General features: G+C 45.9%; 1 protein-coding gene across 1 annotated transcript in view; it reads left to right on the forward strand.

Annotated features, from left to right (window-relative positions):
* The first annotated feature begins 7,045 nt into the window (after positions 1 to 7,045).
* Positions 7,046 to 14,208, forward strand: part of LOC115090608 (WASH complex subunit 1-like) — a 161,863-nt gene continuing 154,700 nt past the window's right edge. The window contains exon 1 of the mRNA XM_029599948.1: positions 7,046 to 7,274. The gene's annotated coding sequence lies outside the window, so the exon portion shown is untranslated. The remainder of the gene's footprint in view (positions 7,275 to 14,208) is intronic.

Genomic DNA, 14,208 nt, shown 5'->3' on the forward strand with positions numbered 1-14,208 from the left:
GCCTGGGAAGGACCCCTTGCAAGCAGAATCTTACAGACCAATCTCCCTTCTTAATGTCGACCAAAAGCTCTTAGCAAAAATTATGGCTGACAGGCTGGCACTTGTGTTGCCAGATTTGCTGGGGACGGGTCAAGTGGGATTTGTTAGGCGTAGGTACGCCATAACAAATATTAGGAAGGTTATCGCTGCTATGACCCTTGGTCAGAATGACGGCTTCCCTCACTTGGTGGTCAGTCTAGACGCTGAAAAGGCGTTCGATCGGGTTGAATGGCCTTATTTATTTCATGTGCTTCAATTGGTGGGAATTAGGGGGTTTTTCTATCAGGCGATCCAGTTGTTATATCATGACCCGCTAGCCACTATAGTGGTCAACAATGTTTGTTCCGACGCCTTTCCCATTCGCAGAGGCACTAGGCAAGGGTGCCCCTTGTCCCCCTTGCTTTTTGTGTTACAAATTGAGCCTTTACTGACCGCTATCCAACATACCCGTACTATTAAGGGAATCAGGTTTCAGTCGGAAACTTTTAAATATGCAGCGTTCGCTGATGATGTTCTGGTTTTCTTGACGGATCCTGTAAACTCCCTGACCTCCTTATTGGCATTGATTCGGGAATTTGGCTCTTTTGCGGGGCTTAAATTGAATCTAGGCAAGTCTGAAGCGCTGCCCTTTCCTTTGTCCTTAAAGGATAGGTGGGGACAGGCTTTTCCCCTATCGTGGGCTGATTCTCGGATACGCTATTTGGGAATCATAATCCCGGTACAATTGACACTGTTGTATGCGAGTAATGTCGCCCCTCTTTTGCAGCAGACCATGGAAAAATTAGAGGCATGGCGCTCGCTCCCTATTTCACTGCTGGGTCGTCTGAACTTGTTTAAGATGATAATTTTGCCTAAATGGCTTTTTCTTTTTCAAAATCTACCCATTTTTCTTAAGGCTCTGGATAGGAATCGTTTGGAGAAGGCACTGCGCCAATTTTTGTGGCAGGGTAGGAGGGCGCGAATACCTCTTCGGTTTTTGCAGAATCGTTGGGGGCAGGGGGGGGATTGGAGTACCCGACATACAAATGTATAATGTGGCAGGCAACCTCAGACTTGTTCGAGACTGGCTTAGGGGCGTCCCGACGTACACTAATCTTTCAGTGGAGAGGGCTTTGGTGGCTCCCATTGGACTGAGCTATGTGCTACAGGCGGATGCCTCCACAGTATCCTATCCTCCGCTGGTGGAGGCCTTACTGTCGCCTTTGTGGCGTGCCTGGCGGGTGCTGACTCGTAAATTGGGAATCCCTAGGAAAAATGCTTATCTTTTGCCTTTAAGAGGCAACCCAGAATTTTCACCTGGCTCCCTAACAAGGGGTTTTCAAGATTGGGCAGCGCAAGGTATTGAGTATTTGGGCCATGTTCTAGATGAGGAAGGCCGTCTCTTGCCGCATAAAGAGGTAATAGTGCAATATGGATTGTTGTTTCAACATGTTTTCCCTTATATGCAAGTGCAACACTATTTCAATTCGCTCCCTTTGGCCATCCGGCAGGTCCAAGCTTTTCACAAGTTAGATGCCTTTCTTTCCCTATCTACTCAGAAAGCTCCCACACTAGCTAAATATTATAAAAAGCTTATGGGTACTCAGGTGGAGGGAGTTACTGTGGCCTTGGCCGAGCGTTGGAATGGGACGGGGACCCCAGTGGTAACAGCATTGGACCTTCAGCGATGTTTTAGTCGCGTATCTTGTATCTCCTCGAATTCATATTATCGAGAGATGCAGTTCAAATTTTTGTGGAGGGCCTTCATCCCACCTATCCGGGCTGTACATTATAAATTGGTGCCCACTGGGCAGTGTGGGAAATGTGGTGCAGTTGAGGGCTCTCTACAGCATATGTTTTGGGATTGTATACGAGTGCGCAAATTTTGGGGTAGGCTGGTGCATTATTTGGAGGGATTGTTGGATGCCGTGATACCTTTTAAGATTACTCTGATACTGTTTGGACTGATTCCGCAAAGTAAAATCCGAGGAAGAGGACCGCGTTTATTCCTCCAGAAGGCGTTCGCTGTGGGGAAAAAAATCATTTTACTGAACTGGCAATCTTTGGAGTCCCCAGCGTATTGGCAATGGAGGAATCATCTTCATAGACTTCTCTTGATGGACAAGCAGTGGGCGATCACATCCTTCCAACGGGAGCGCTGCTTCCTCAGTGTTTGGGACTCTTACTTACAATCTCTATCACCTATGATTCGCAGCCGGATACTGAACGACGTAGCTGCGACACGGCTGGGAACCTTGCAGTAATTTGAGTAAAAGGAGAGACATACAACCAAGGAGTGGGGGGGAAAGGGGGGGGAGGGATAAAACAAAAGGGGGGGGAATGGGGGGGGGATGGGGGAGATAAAATGAGTTGGCTGTTGCAATTCAGAGGTTTCGGTGGTTTATGCTGGTACCCGTGTTAGTGGAACAATGATTCACAGCTGCTGTACTTGGGTCTGTCCATGTGTAATGTCGGTGTTACCACTGTTCATTTGTTTCTGTTACACTCAATAAAAAACCGTTGAACGTTAAAATATTTCCTACCACTTCAAGTCAGTTTATTTGAACCTAACACTGTTTTAAAATACAAAACGGTTACTTTCCTTGCAGGTTACTGCCATAACAGCAGCAGAAGCAGACTGCAAGGAGCATTGGAAACATTCGTCACCACAGCACCGTAAGCACCAGTTGCATTACAGCACGCACGGAGGTGGTCTGCTACGTCCACACTCTTCTCGGTGTCTGCGGGAGATAATTATGGATGCAAGGAAGGAGATATGGCTAATTGCCTGAAGCGAGGTGGAAAAGAATACTCTGCAGAAAAAACACGCCTATGAAGTTAAAAAGCAGTTGTATTTGGCTAGAAAACGTATCTTTTGGCAACACTATGCACGCGGCCCCTGACGTGTGGGCATTTGTACCCAAATCAAATATGGCCACCAGCGACTTCAGCACTAGTCACATGCTTTGAGCTTCGATCTTCCGTTTACAGTTCCAGGACTAGCTGTCAGGAGCAGGAAGTGAAGCCGAAACGGGGCCAGTCTCGGGAGCACCGGAGGGAGGAGCTGCTGGAAGGAGTCCGGAAAGAGGTGATTGTTCCAGGTTGAGAGACCACCAGGGCAGGGCAAGGCCAGCTGCTGCCGTCAGGTGAGGAGAACACGCTTCTGGCTGTTTCAGCTGTCAGTTCCCGGTTGTGGACAGGTAGGGAGAGTTTCTAGGATGCGAATGAAGAGAGGGTGGCTTGCGGGAAAGACGGCTAATACCTGATAATACCCTTATTCGACAGACATACACATAGTTAATGCGACTCCGACAGTGCTCTATGCTTCAACGGCAAGAGGAAATGTTGAAAAAAGGATTTGCATGCACAAAAAAAGCGGGGAGTAGCTTGTTACTACCCCAAACCAAACAAGCCTGATACTTCACTTTCAATGCATATCCAGTGTGGCTCTCTGTTTCAACGGCAGGGAGGAGTGAAAAATAAGATGATTTTATATTCAGACAACAACCAACAAGGACTGAAATACACTATCTGGGTAAACAAATAAGAACATAAGAAAATGCCATACTGGGTCAGACCAAGGGTCCATCAAGCCCAGCATCCTGTTTCCAACAGTGGCCAGTCCAGGCCATAAGAACCTGGCAAGTACCCAAACACTAAGTCTATTCCATGTTACCATTGCTAATGTCAGTGGCTATTCTCTAAATGAACTTAATAGCATGTAATGGACTTCTCCTCCAAGAACTTATCCAATCCTTTTTTAAACACAGCTATACTAACTGCACTGACCACATCCTCTGGTAACAAATTCCAGAGTTTAATTGTGCGTTGAGTAAAAAAGAACTTTCTCCGATTAGTTTTAAATGTGCCCCATGCTAACTTCATGGAGTGCCCCCTAGTCTTTCTACTATCCGAAAGAGTAAATAACCGATTCACATCTACCCGTTCTAGACCTCTCATGATTTTAAACACCTCTATCATATCCCCCCTCAGTCGTCTCTTCTCCAAGCTGAAAAGCCCTAACCTCTTTAGTCTTTCCTCATAGGGAAGTTGTTCCATTCCCCTTATCATTTTGGTAGCCCTTCTCTGTACCTTCTCCATCGCAATTATATCTTTTTTGAGATGTGGCGACCAGAATTGTACACAGTATTCAAGGTGCAAGAGATAGAGTTTAAATGAGAGATGTAAAGAGGGAGAGAGGGGTGTTAATATTGTATGGGGGAGGTAGATATGGGCAAGAGAAAATTAGTTTACCCAATACCGTCTGGGAAAGTTTGTCTAAATAACCAAGTTTTCAGTTCTTTTTTGAAAGATTTACTGTCATTGATAGAGCATGGGTGTAGCTTGCTTGTTTACAGCGGTTACTACCCCAAATCAATTAAGCCTGATACTTCACTTTCAATACATATCCAGAGTAACTCTCTGCTTCAACGGCGCGGGGGGTGAAGAAAAGTGGATTTCTATTCAGATAACAACCAACAAGGACTGAATTACACAGGCTGGGTAAACAAATAAGCGTGGGAGTGATAGAGGTGTTTAAAATCATGAGAGGTCTAGAACGGGTAGATGTGAATCAGTTTTTTACTTTTTCAGATAATAGAAAGACTAGGGGGCACTCCATGAAGTTAGCATGTGGCACATTTAAAACTAATCGGAGAAAGTTCTTTCATCAAGGTAACAGCGGTGATGGCTGCATTTTTGCAGTGAAAAGGGGTTGCTGGTTCATCCCTATCTGGATAGTTGGTTAATCAAGGCAAAGTCTTGTCAAGAGGGGGGTCCAAGCTTCCAACAGGCAGGTTTTAGAAACTTGGGCTGGCTTGTCAATTTTGTAAAGAGAAATCTGATCCCTTTGTAATTCTTGGAGTACTTGAGAGTGCCCTTCAACATTGGTCGGGGGTGTGCTTTTATGACATCAGAAAGGGTGAACAAGCTGCTTCCTCAGGTACAGAGATTCAGGCATTGTTGAGCCCAAGGGCCTGGATTATCTTTAACTGCTGGGATCCAGGGCGTCTGCTCTGGATATTATTTATTTAAAAATATTTATTGTCCACTTATGGACCTACTGTGTTAAGTGGATTACAAAACAGTAAACATAAAAACAATCACAGTAAAACACTCATAATTATCTTATAATATGCTCATGCCTTTAAAGCAAACTACATCAAAATCTCTTACATTTGCAGACTTCCAAAAGCCTCCTGAAATAAAAATGTTTTAGATTCTTCTGAAAGGAACTTAGATTATCCATAGATCACAAGGTTTCGGGCAATGAATTCCACAGGTTGGGACCAATTACAGACAAGTGGGCAACTTTTACTTTGTAGATCGATAATAATCCCTTACCTTGGGAGCGGAGAGTTGTGAAAGAACATAAAAGGACAACAATCAAGACAAATAAATTGGACCTTCCATTTTTAAGGATTTAAAAATCAAAACCATTGTGATCCAGGATAGAAACATAGAAACATAGAAATGACGGCAGAAGAAGACCAAATGGCCCATCTAGTCTGCCCAGCAAGCTTCACACATATTTTCTCTCATACTTATCTGTTTCTCTTAGCTCTTGGTTCTATTTCCCTTCCACCCCCACCTTTAATGTAGAGAGCAGTGATGGAGCTGCATCCAAGTGAAATATCTAGCTTGATTCGTTAGGGGTAGTAGCCGCCGCAATAAGCAAGCTGCACCCATGCTTATTTGTTTTACCCAGACTATGTTATTAGCCCTTATTGGTTGTTTTTCTTCTCCCCTGCCGTTGAAGCAGGGAGCTATGCTGGATATGCGTGACGTATAAGTCTTCTCCCATGCCGTTGAAGCAGAGAGCCATGCTGGATGTGCATCGAAAGTGAAGTATCAGGCACATTTGGTTTGGGGTAGTAACCGCCGTAACAAGCCAGCTACTCCCCGCTTTGTGAGTGCGAACCCTCTTTTCTTCTCCCCTGCCATTGAAGCAGAGAGCTCTGCTGGATGTGTGAAGTATCAGTTTTTCTTCTCCCCTGCCGTTGAATCAGAGAACTTTGCTGTATATGCATTGAAAGTGAAGTATCAGGCTTATTTGATTTGGGGTAGTAACCGCCGTAACAAGCCAGCTACTCCCCTCTTTGTGAGTGTGAATCCTTTTTTCCACATTTCCTCTTGCTGTTGAAGCTTAGAGCGATGTTGGAGTCACCGTAAGCCTGTGTATGATATTTAATAAGGGTATTGACTCCAGGCAGTAGCCATCATTCTGGCGAGTCACCCACTCTTCATTGGCAGCCTCTTGACTTTATGGATCCACAGTGTTTATCCCACGCCCCTTTGAAGTCCTTCACAGATATATCTTAAAAGTTGTAAAACTCATAATTTAAAATAACCTACTTTTAAAACAGAACAAATATGTGGTCAAAAAGAAAGGTGAGAATCAAATAAAAATCCTAAATTCTGGTTCTTTGGGTCTAGAGCTCTGCAGTCTGCTCTCCTGTCACGTTAGTCGCCAGACTCCTAGGATTACAACTTGCATCTGATTCTGCCTGAGTCAGTAAGAGACAGTTTCTGTTAGTGGCTAATCCCTCAAAACCTATTGTGAGGAGTCAGGATAGTTATACCCTTCTTGGATTCTGATCACATTAGATGCAAGCCTTTCCAGTAAGGGGGCTCACTGTCTGGATCAGGTGACTCAGGGTCTCTGCTGTCCTTGGGAAGCATTCTGGTCCACTAACAGGCTGGAGAGCAGGGCAATCAGATTGACCTTCTTTCATTTCTTACCCCTGATCCAGAGAGAAGGCAGTGAGTGTTGTTGTCTGACAGTGTGATCTTGGTAACATATGTGAACAGGCAAGGTGGAACCAGTAAGCAGGAGGTCTCAAAGGAGGCAAATCTTCTTTTTCCTTGGGCCGATGAGAATCTGGAGCCCTATCAGAGGCTCATATTGTGGGCCAGGAAAATGCAAGTAGATTTTCTGAGCAGGAATCTTCTGGATCCAGGCAAACGGGTGCATAGCCAAGATGCCTTACATAGTATGGTTCTCAAGTGGGGCTTGCATCTCATGGATCTGAAAGCCACTCGCAAGAATGCCAAGGTCTCTTAGTTCTTCAGTTATCGCAGGGAGTTCAACGCCGAGGGCATAGGCGCTCTGGTTCAGTCTCGACCAACGGAAGGTGGTCTTTGTCTTCTCTCCTATGCATCTAATCGGCTGGATTCTGCGAATTGTCGAGGTGGAAAGCAATCGAGTCGGGTGATCTAGAGGGCTAGGAAAACTGGAAACTGTGCAACGGAGGCTGGTGAGTTACTTTGTCCTCCATGGAAAGCAATAATATTACTTTCGGGGGGGGGGGAGGGGGACGACGGACGGACAGACAAAAGAAGCTTCACAAGTTAGTGTTTGCAGTTTCAGTTTTTAGTTGCTTCTGTTTAAAAGTAATATTTCTTGACATCCTGGTTACTGATGCTAAATTCAAGCACACACTATCTGTTTCCATTAATGTTATTTATCATCATCCAGTCCAGGCAGGGTACTGATCCTCATTCATGTAATAACATACTGTATTTTTCGCTCCATAAAACGCACTTTTTCCCCCAAAAGTGTGTGGGGGGGGGGGATGTCTGTGAGTCTTATGGAGCGAATATAAAAGAAAAATAATAATTAACTACAACCTGACCCCCCCAAGTCTGCGATCTCCTGCTCTTGGGCCGTCGGCTGCCAGTAATCAAAATGGCGCCGGTGGCCCTTTGCCCTTACTATGTGACAGAGGCTACCGGTGCCATTGGTCGGCCCCTGTCACATGGTAGAATCAATGGACGGCCCATGCCAAGATGGCGCCGGCCGTCCATCGCTCCTACCATGTGACAGGGGCCGACCAATGGTATCGGTAGCTCCTGTCACATAGTAAGGGCAAAGGGCCACCGGCGCCATTTTGATTACTGGCAGCCGACGGCCCAAGAGCAGGAGATCGCTCCCGGGACCCCCGCTGGACCACCAGGGACTTTTGGCAAGTCGGGGGGGGGGGGGGGTTTGTAGTAAATTAAATTTGAAGGGCTAGGGTTTTTTTTCCACGAAAGGGAACGATAAAAGTTTATTGATCCGGGGAGTGGACCGAAATGGCCCTCCCCAGACCCGAAAACGAAACGGGGGACAAAAATAATTGTATGTACACCCCTAATTTGCTTTAGAAGACATACAGACGCCCGGGAACAGAGCCGGTTTAGCACACCATTTTTTTTTAAATGTTCCCCCTCTTATGGAGCGAAAAATACGGTAATTTAGTGAATGTATAACCTATTAAACTCACGCAGTAGAAATAGTTCATTAAAAAAAAACCCTCCCAATCTAGCCCATTGAGCTGGAATCCCATAGCCCAGAACAGTCAATTTTGCAAAATTAAATCGATTCATATTGTCCACTTAATGCATCAAAAACTAATGTACACAGAATTTCACAGACATGATCAGAGCTTTTAATCAGTCCTCATTTTCTTAACAGCCTCTCTTGATGCAGTTTGGGATCTGTAGTGTTGATATTGCAAAGGAAGAACCAGGATAACAAACAGTAGAATGCAAATTATTCTTCAACCATACATCCCGTCAAAATTCTAAACCATCAGCTCTTTTTGGCAAATAAGCAAATACATTTAAAGTTCACAGTAAATAAAGCAATAGTAATACATAGCATCCCGTACCCCAAAGCAAATATCACGTGAAAAAAATCATCAAAACAATCTACAAAAGGATAAATTTAGCAGTATAAAAATTCTAGCAACAACAAGGATTATATAACCATTAAGACACTCGCAAGGCAAAACTAGCAAGCTTAAATAAATGCTGCCACACGATGCCTCAGCGCCACCCTTAACACCCACTTAGAGTTAACCGTGTGGCCACTGAGGATCCTGCCAGGCACTGCCCAGTCTCACTTGCACCTATGGCCATGCAGCAACATTGGCGACTTTCGATCTGCCAGCTAGTTTCTACTTGCCCCTCAGCAAGTCCCTGGCTACAAGCTATCTCTTGTCAGTGTCTGGGGACACTGAGACCCCACGCAACCCATGGATTTACACAGTTTCTAGAATTAAACCCACAGACCAAATATATAGAATACTGGGATTATTAATCACTAAATAATAGACAATGCTAACAAAGTAATGAATTTATTAAAAGAAAAAGTGAGAACAGTGAATGGAAAAAAGATTCAATTTGCAAGCAGTACCAGGTATTAAAAAAAAAAGGATTAAACAGCAAATGCTAGCTAAATGGTTTTTCACTTCTTAATGTCTGTGGAGCTTCAGGAAATGTGCTGTCCACCAGAATTAGAGCAGGCTCTATTTGCTTTCATTGAAGGGCCAATCAGGGCTCAAAGCACTAACAATAGCACAGTGATCAATGGCTTTCTGATCAGTAATAATAGCTTTCTGGCCAGTGGCACAGCAGGATGTTTCAGTCTTACAGCTTCCTCAGGGATATCAGGATACATACACTGCCTAAGTATCCTTCTGAGTCAAGCCAGCATGCCAAGGTCAGTTCCCTCCGAGGCCGCTCCGATTTTGGAGCGGCCTCGGAGGGAACTGAGGCAGGCTGTGCGGCTCGGCTCGCACAGGCTGCTGATTTTGCGCAGCCTTGCGCACGCCGACCCCGTATTTTATAAGATACACGCGGCTACGTGCATATCTTATAAAATCCAGCGTACTTTTTTAAGATCTACCTAAGTGCGTTTAGGATCCCCAGTTTCATCACAAATGCAGAATTTTTGGTCTTGGAGAGGTCATTCAAGGGAAATTCTTGTATTAACAGAATTATTTTGTGAAAATCTAGTGGCGTCAGGAAAAGGCTGTTCAAAAGAGCTAGGATCTTACAGATTTGCAGAAAGGCAAATAATTATTGATGAAGCCGGAGTCTTGCAGCAATGGAATTCTACAACTTAAGACCAGTAAATAAAGTAAAAACTGTCAGTGGCCAAAGGTCACCCTCTAGAATCTAGATTTCATCACATCTCTGCTTTAATGGGACCTGAAAAGAACTTGAAAAACAGAGTGAGGTCAGTCATCAGCTCCCTCTTTTGGGATCATGCGCCTTTTTTGTCAAACAGAGAATTATAATGAGTTGAAAGGGCTCAGTAGGGAAGTTTTATCATGTTGAAGCTGTTGGGGTCCATAGAGAAAAAATTACTGAAGATCCTGAAAGTGGAAATGTGGAGCTAATGAGAGAACAAGCTTCAGCTCTTAAACTTATTGCTAGTCATTTTAACTTTTCATCAGAATGGCTTGTCCCCTGCTGGCCTCTTGACACAGCCATCCCAACCTCTCTGGATTTAATGAGCTGCAATTCTTAGCGCTTTCATATTCTATCCCAGTTTCTACATAATGAGCGAATCTCACACAGCTCAAACTTTTAACAAAACCTCCACACTGCAGTCTTGCCATAGCGACTCCATACAAACAGGTTGATATCTTGTTACATTTGTCTGCAGAGATTCTGGGCAACTGATATAATCTTGGGTCACAGCACGAACACAAAACAGTTGTATGTAGACACAAGTGTCATACCCTACTCTCTGAACCAATTTAGGATCACAGCAGTAAAAAAAATCTCTTGGTGTATTAAACACTAAATTTCCTAGCATGTAGATAGATGGACTCAGGACCAGTGGATTATGTTTCCCTGCCAGCAGATGGAGAACGGAGCAAGCTGACATCACAATATATATATACTCCTGCAGTATTCTCTGTCTCCAGCAGATGGTAGATGTGCATCTCCCTCTGGGGATTGCTTCAGATTTTGGAAGAATTTTAAATTGCATAAGAATAAGCCCTGCTGTCCTGCGGTGATACCAAGTGGTCCCTCTTCTAGCTGCGAATTCCTGAGGTGATTTCCATGGACCCTCAGAGGTGTGCCTTAGTCCGGTAGCTGAGTTTCCCCGACGTGGACATAGCTGATTGTGCAGCTGAAAGGCAGTGGGTGCAGGAGGCTGAGCATGGCGGTGATGGCAGATGCCCTCTCCCCCTGCATCTGCTCTGCACACGTGCTGTGCATGCAGTTTGGGTGCACAACATTTTAGACTGCTGATACATGCAAGTTCCTGCACACAGTGTGCATGCAAATTGAGTGGTGCTTATTTTTTGGAGGGCACCTCATTTTTGTGCTCATAAAATTTTGAGCACGAAATGTTTGGATGCACATTCACTGCTGTGATGCCGCTGGTGAACAAGAAGCCTTAGTGCCTTTCTCTCTGTGTTGCCTGTCATATCTGGGCTTTATCAGCCTAACGTAGTTTCCAACCCATGTCGGCGTTGTTTGGACGCTCAGGGAGAGTTGTCTTCCTCTGATTTTGCTAAACCAGGGTCTTCCCATCCTGATGAAAGTTTGGTGATGGCTTTGTCCAGAGGACCGCCAGCCCTTGGTACTCCCTTGACTGGCTCCTCTGCAGGAGATGGCAGTTCAGTGGGCCCGCTTCAGTTCTTTCTGGGTTTGGCCTGGATCCAGCTGTGTTTTCTTAGGTGGAGTTTTTTTTCCAGGGTTTACAATCCTTTCTTCAGGTGCAGTCCTCCACTTTATCCAAGCTGGTCAGGTCAGATCCTCAGCCGGTGGCCCCTCTCTCTTCCACTCCTGTGGTTCAATGCTGGGGCACGTCTCGGTTCACTGTGGGTATTCCTGACAGGAACCCGGCTGGCATGGATGATGAGGCTGATCCTGATTCCCTGGAGGATGGGAAAATTCCTCCAGGACTGAAACCATATTGGACCATGTTAGAGTTCTTTCTTAGAGATTAGCTGCTGGCTCTGATCCCTTAGACCTTGAAGAAGCTGGGTGATCCTGGTGCACATTCCTTGTCAAACCTGAAGAAGAATCCCCTTTTGGTTTCTTTGCTTAAAGCCTCTTTTTTTTTTTTCCCCCCAGTTTGATTGATCTGGAATGGAATGCCCCGGAGGCAAATTTCAAAGGGGGTCAGACTTTGGAAGGTCTGTACCCCTTGGATCCAGCTGTGAGAGAGCGCTTGCTTCTTCCCAAAGTGGATGCGCTGGTCTGTGCCATCTCTAAGTGGATGACTATCCCCCGTGGAGGGAGGAGCGACCTTGAAGGATATATGTGATAGGCGGATTGAGCTTCTCCTTAAACAGGCCTTTGAAACAGTAGCAATGACTTTGCAGATTGCTTCCTGTTACACTCTTGTGGCCCATTCTTGCCTGCTTCTCTCTCAGGAAGTTGATGATTCAGGGGTGAATTCCAGAGCCGTTATGGAACCCACTGCCACCTTATTGGCTGATGCGGGCTGTGATTTGGCCCGTACCTTGGCCAGAGGAGTGGCTTTGGTGATATCGGCCAGTTAGCAACTATGGTTGTAAATTTGTCAGCTGTCGTAGCTTCCAAAGCTAATCTTATGTAAATATCTTTTAAAGGCTCGCTCTTGTTTGGGAGTGAGTTAGAGAAGCTGGCCAGTAAGAAGGGTGAGTCTCCAGTTCCCCAGTTGCCAGAAGATGAGAAGCAATTGCAGCGCCCCTCTGCTATGAGGGGTTGTTTCTAGGGGTTCTGGTGGTTTCATCACTACAGAGGGTCGACCTTTCAGAGGACTCAACCTTTTTGGTAGGTCTCAGTCCTTTTGTCCCAGACATCCCAGGAGAGGACCAGGCTTGGGTGGCGGATCTTCCCGAGCTTCTCAATGAAGTTTTGCTGACCCACCCTTGGGAACAAGAGATAGGGGGCCGTCTCTCTTTTATCAGAGATGAGATGAGATCATATCAGATCAGTGGGTCCTGGAGGTGAAACGAGAGGGATATGCACTGGAATTTCACAGTATTCCTTGGGGCATGTTCATGGAGTTTCCTTACCACTCCCCACAGAAGGCGGTGGCAGTGGAGTCTATGCTTCTATGGCTCCTCGAGCTGAGAATGGTGGTTCCTGTGTCTCAGGAAAGTATGGGGCGATATTCCATTAATTTTGTTGTGCCCAAGAAAGAGAGTTCCTTTCGCCCCATCCTGGATCTCAAATGTGTCAACCACCATTTGAGGGTGACTCAATTTTGCATGGAAACCTTGCGATCTATGATAATGGCCATGCAGTCGGCGGAATTTCTGACATCCCTGGATCTGTCCAAGGCCTACCTTCATATTCCCATCCGTTTGGAACACCAATGTCTTCTGCGTTTTGTGGTGTTGGGGCGCCACTATCAGTTTCAGGCGCTGCCCTTTGGTCTAGCAGCTGCCCCAAGAACATTTTCCAAGGTGATGGTGATAGTAGCGGCGGTGTTGAGAATAGATGGGATCCTGGTGCACCCCTACTTGAATGACTGGCTGATTCGGGCCAAGTCTCAGGAAGAGAGCCACCTGGTGACCAACAAGGTAATCTCCTTATTGTAAGAGCTCAATTTGGTGGTGAACTTGACCAAAGAAGTCTTCAGCCTTCCCAGTCATTGGAGTATCTGGGGGTCCGGTTCGACGCAAGGCAAGGTTTTCCTGCTGGAAGTTCAGCTTCAGAAATTGATATCACAGATGCGTCAGTTGGTGAATTCTGTATTCCCATCAGTGTGCTATCTGCAGGTGGTTGGCTTGATGGCAGCAACCCTGGAAATGGTGCTGTGGGCAAGGGTGCATATGCATCCTCTTCAGGGCTCACTGTTGTCTTGTTGGACCCTGCAGTCTCAGGAGTATTCGGTTTGGCTCCTCTTGCCGATGGAAATCTGCTCTTGCCTCCAGTGGTGATTGCAGGAGGCTTATCTGAGCAAGGGCGTTTCCTTACCCTCCACACAGTGGTTGGTGCTCATGACAGATGTGAGTCTCCAGGGCTGGGGAGCTCACTGTCAGGACGTTGGCCCATGGACGTTGGAGTGCTCATGACAGATGTGAGTCTCCAGGGCTGGGGAGCTCACTGTCAGGACGTTGGCCCATGGACGTTGGAGTGCTGAGGAGTCCCTTTGAAACATCAATCGCCTGGAGGCCCAGGCTGACTGGTTGGATTGCTTGCAGTTCAGCGGCAGGCTGCAAGGTTGAGCGGTCAATGTGATGTCAGACAACGTGATGATGATGGCCTACATCAACCATGAGGGAGGAACCAAGAGCCAGCAAGAGTTGCTGGAAATAGTCCAACTTATGGATTGGGCGGAAGGATATTTACAGATGGTTTCGGCCTCTCACATTGCAGGAAAAAAACAACGTAAGAGCAGACTTTCTCAGCAGGGAGAGTCTAGACCCAGGGAAATGAGTGTTGTCTGATGAGGCATTTCAGCTGATC

This window comes from Rhinatrema bivittatum, chromosome 4 (genome assembly GCF_901001135.1).
Source record: "Rhinatrema bivittatum chromosome 4, aRhiBiv1.1, whole genome shotgun sequence".
Lineage (NCBI taxonomy): Eukaryota > Metazoa > Chordata > Amphibia > Gymnophiona > Rhinatrematidae > Rhinatrema > Rhinatrema bivittatum.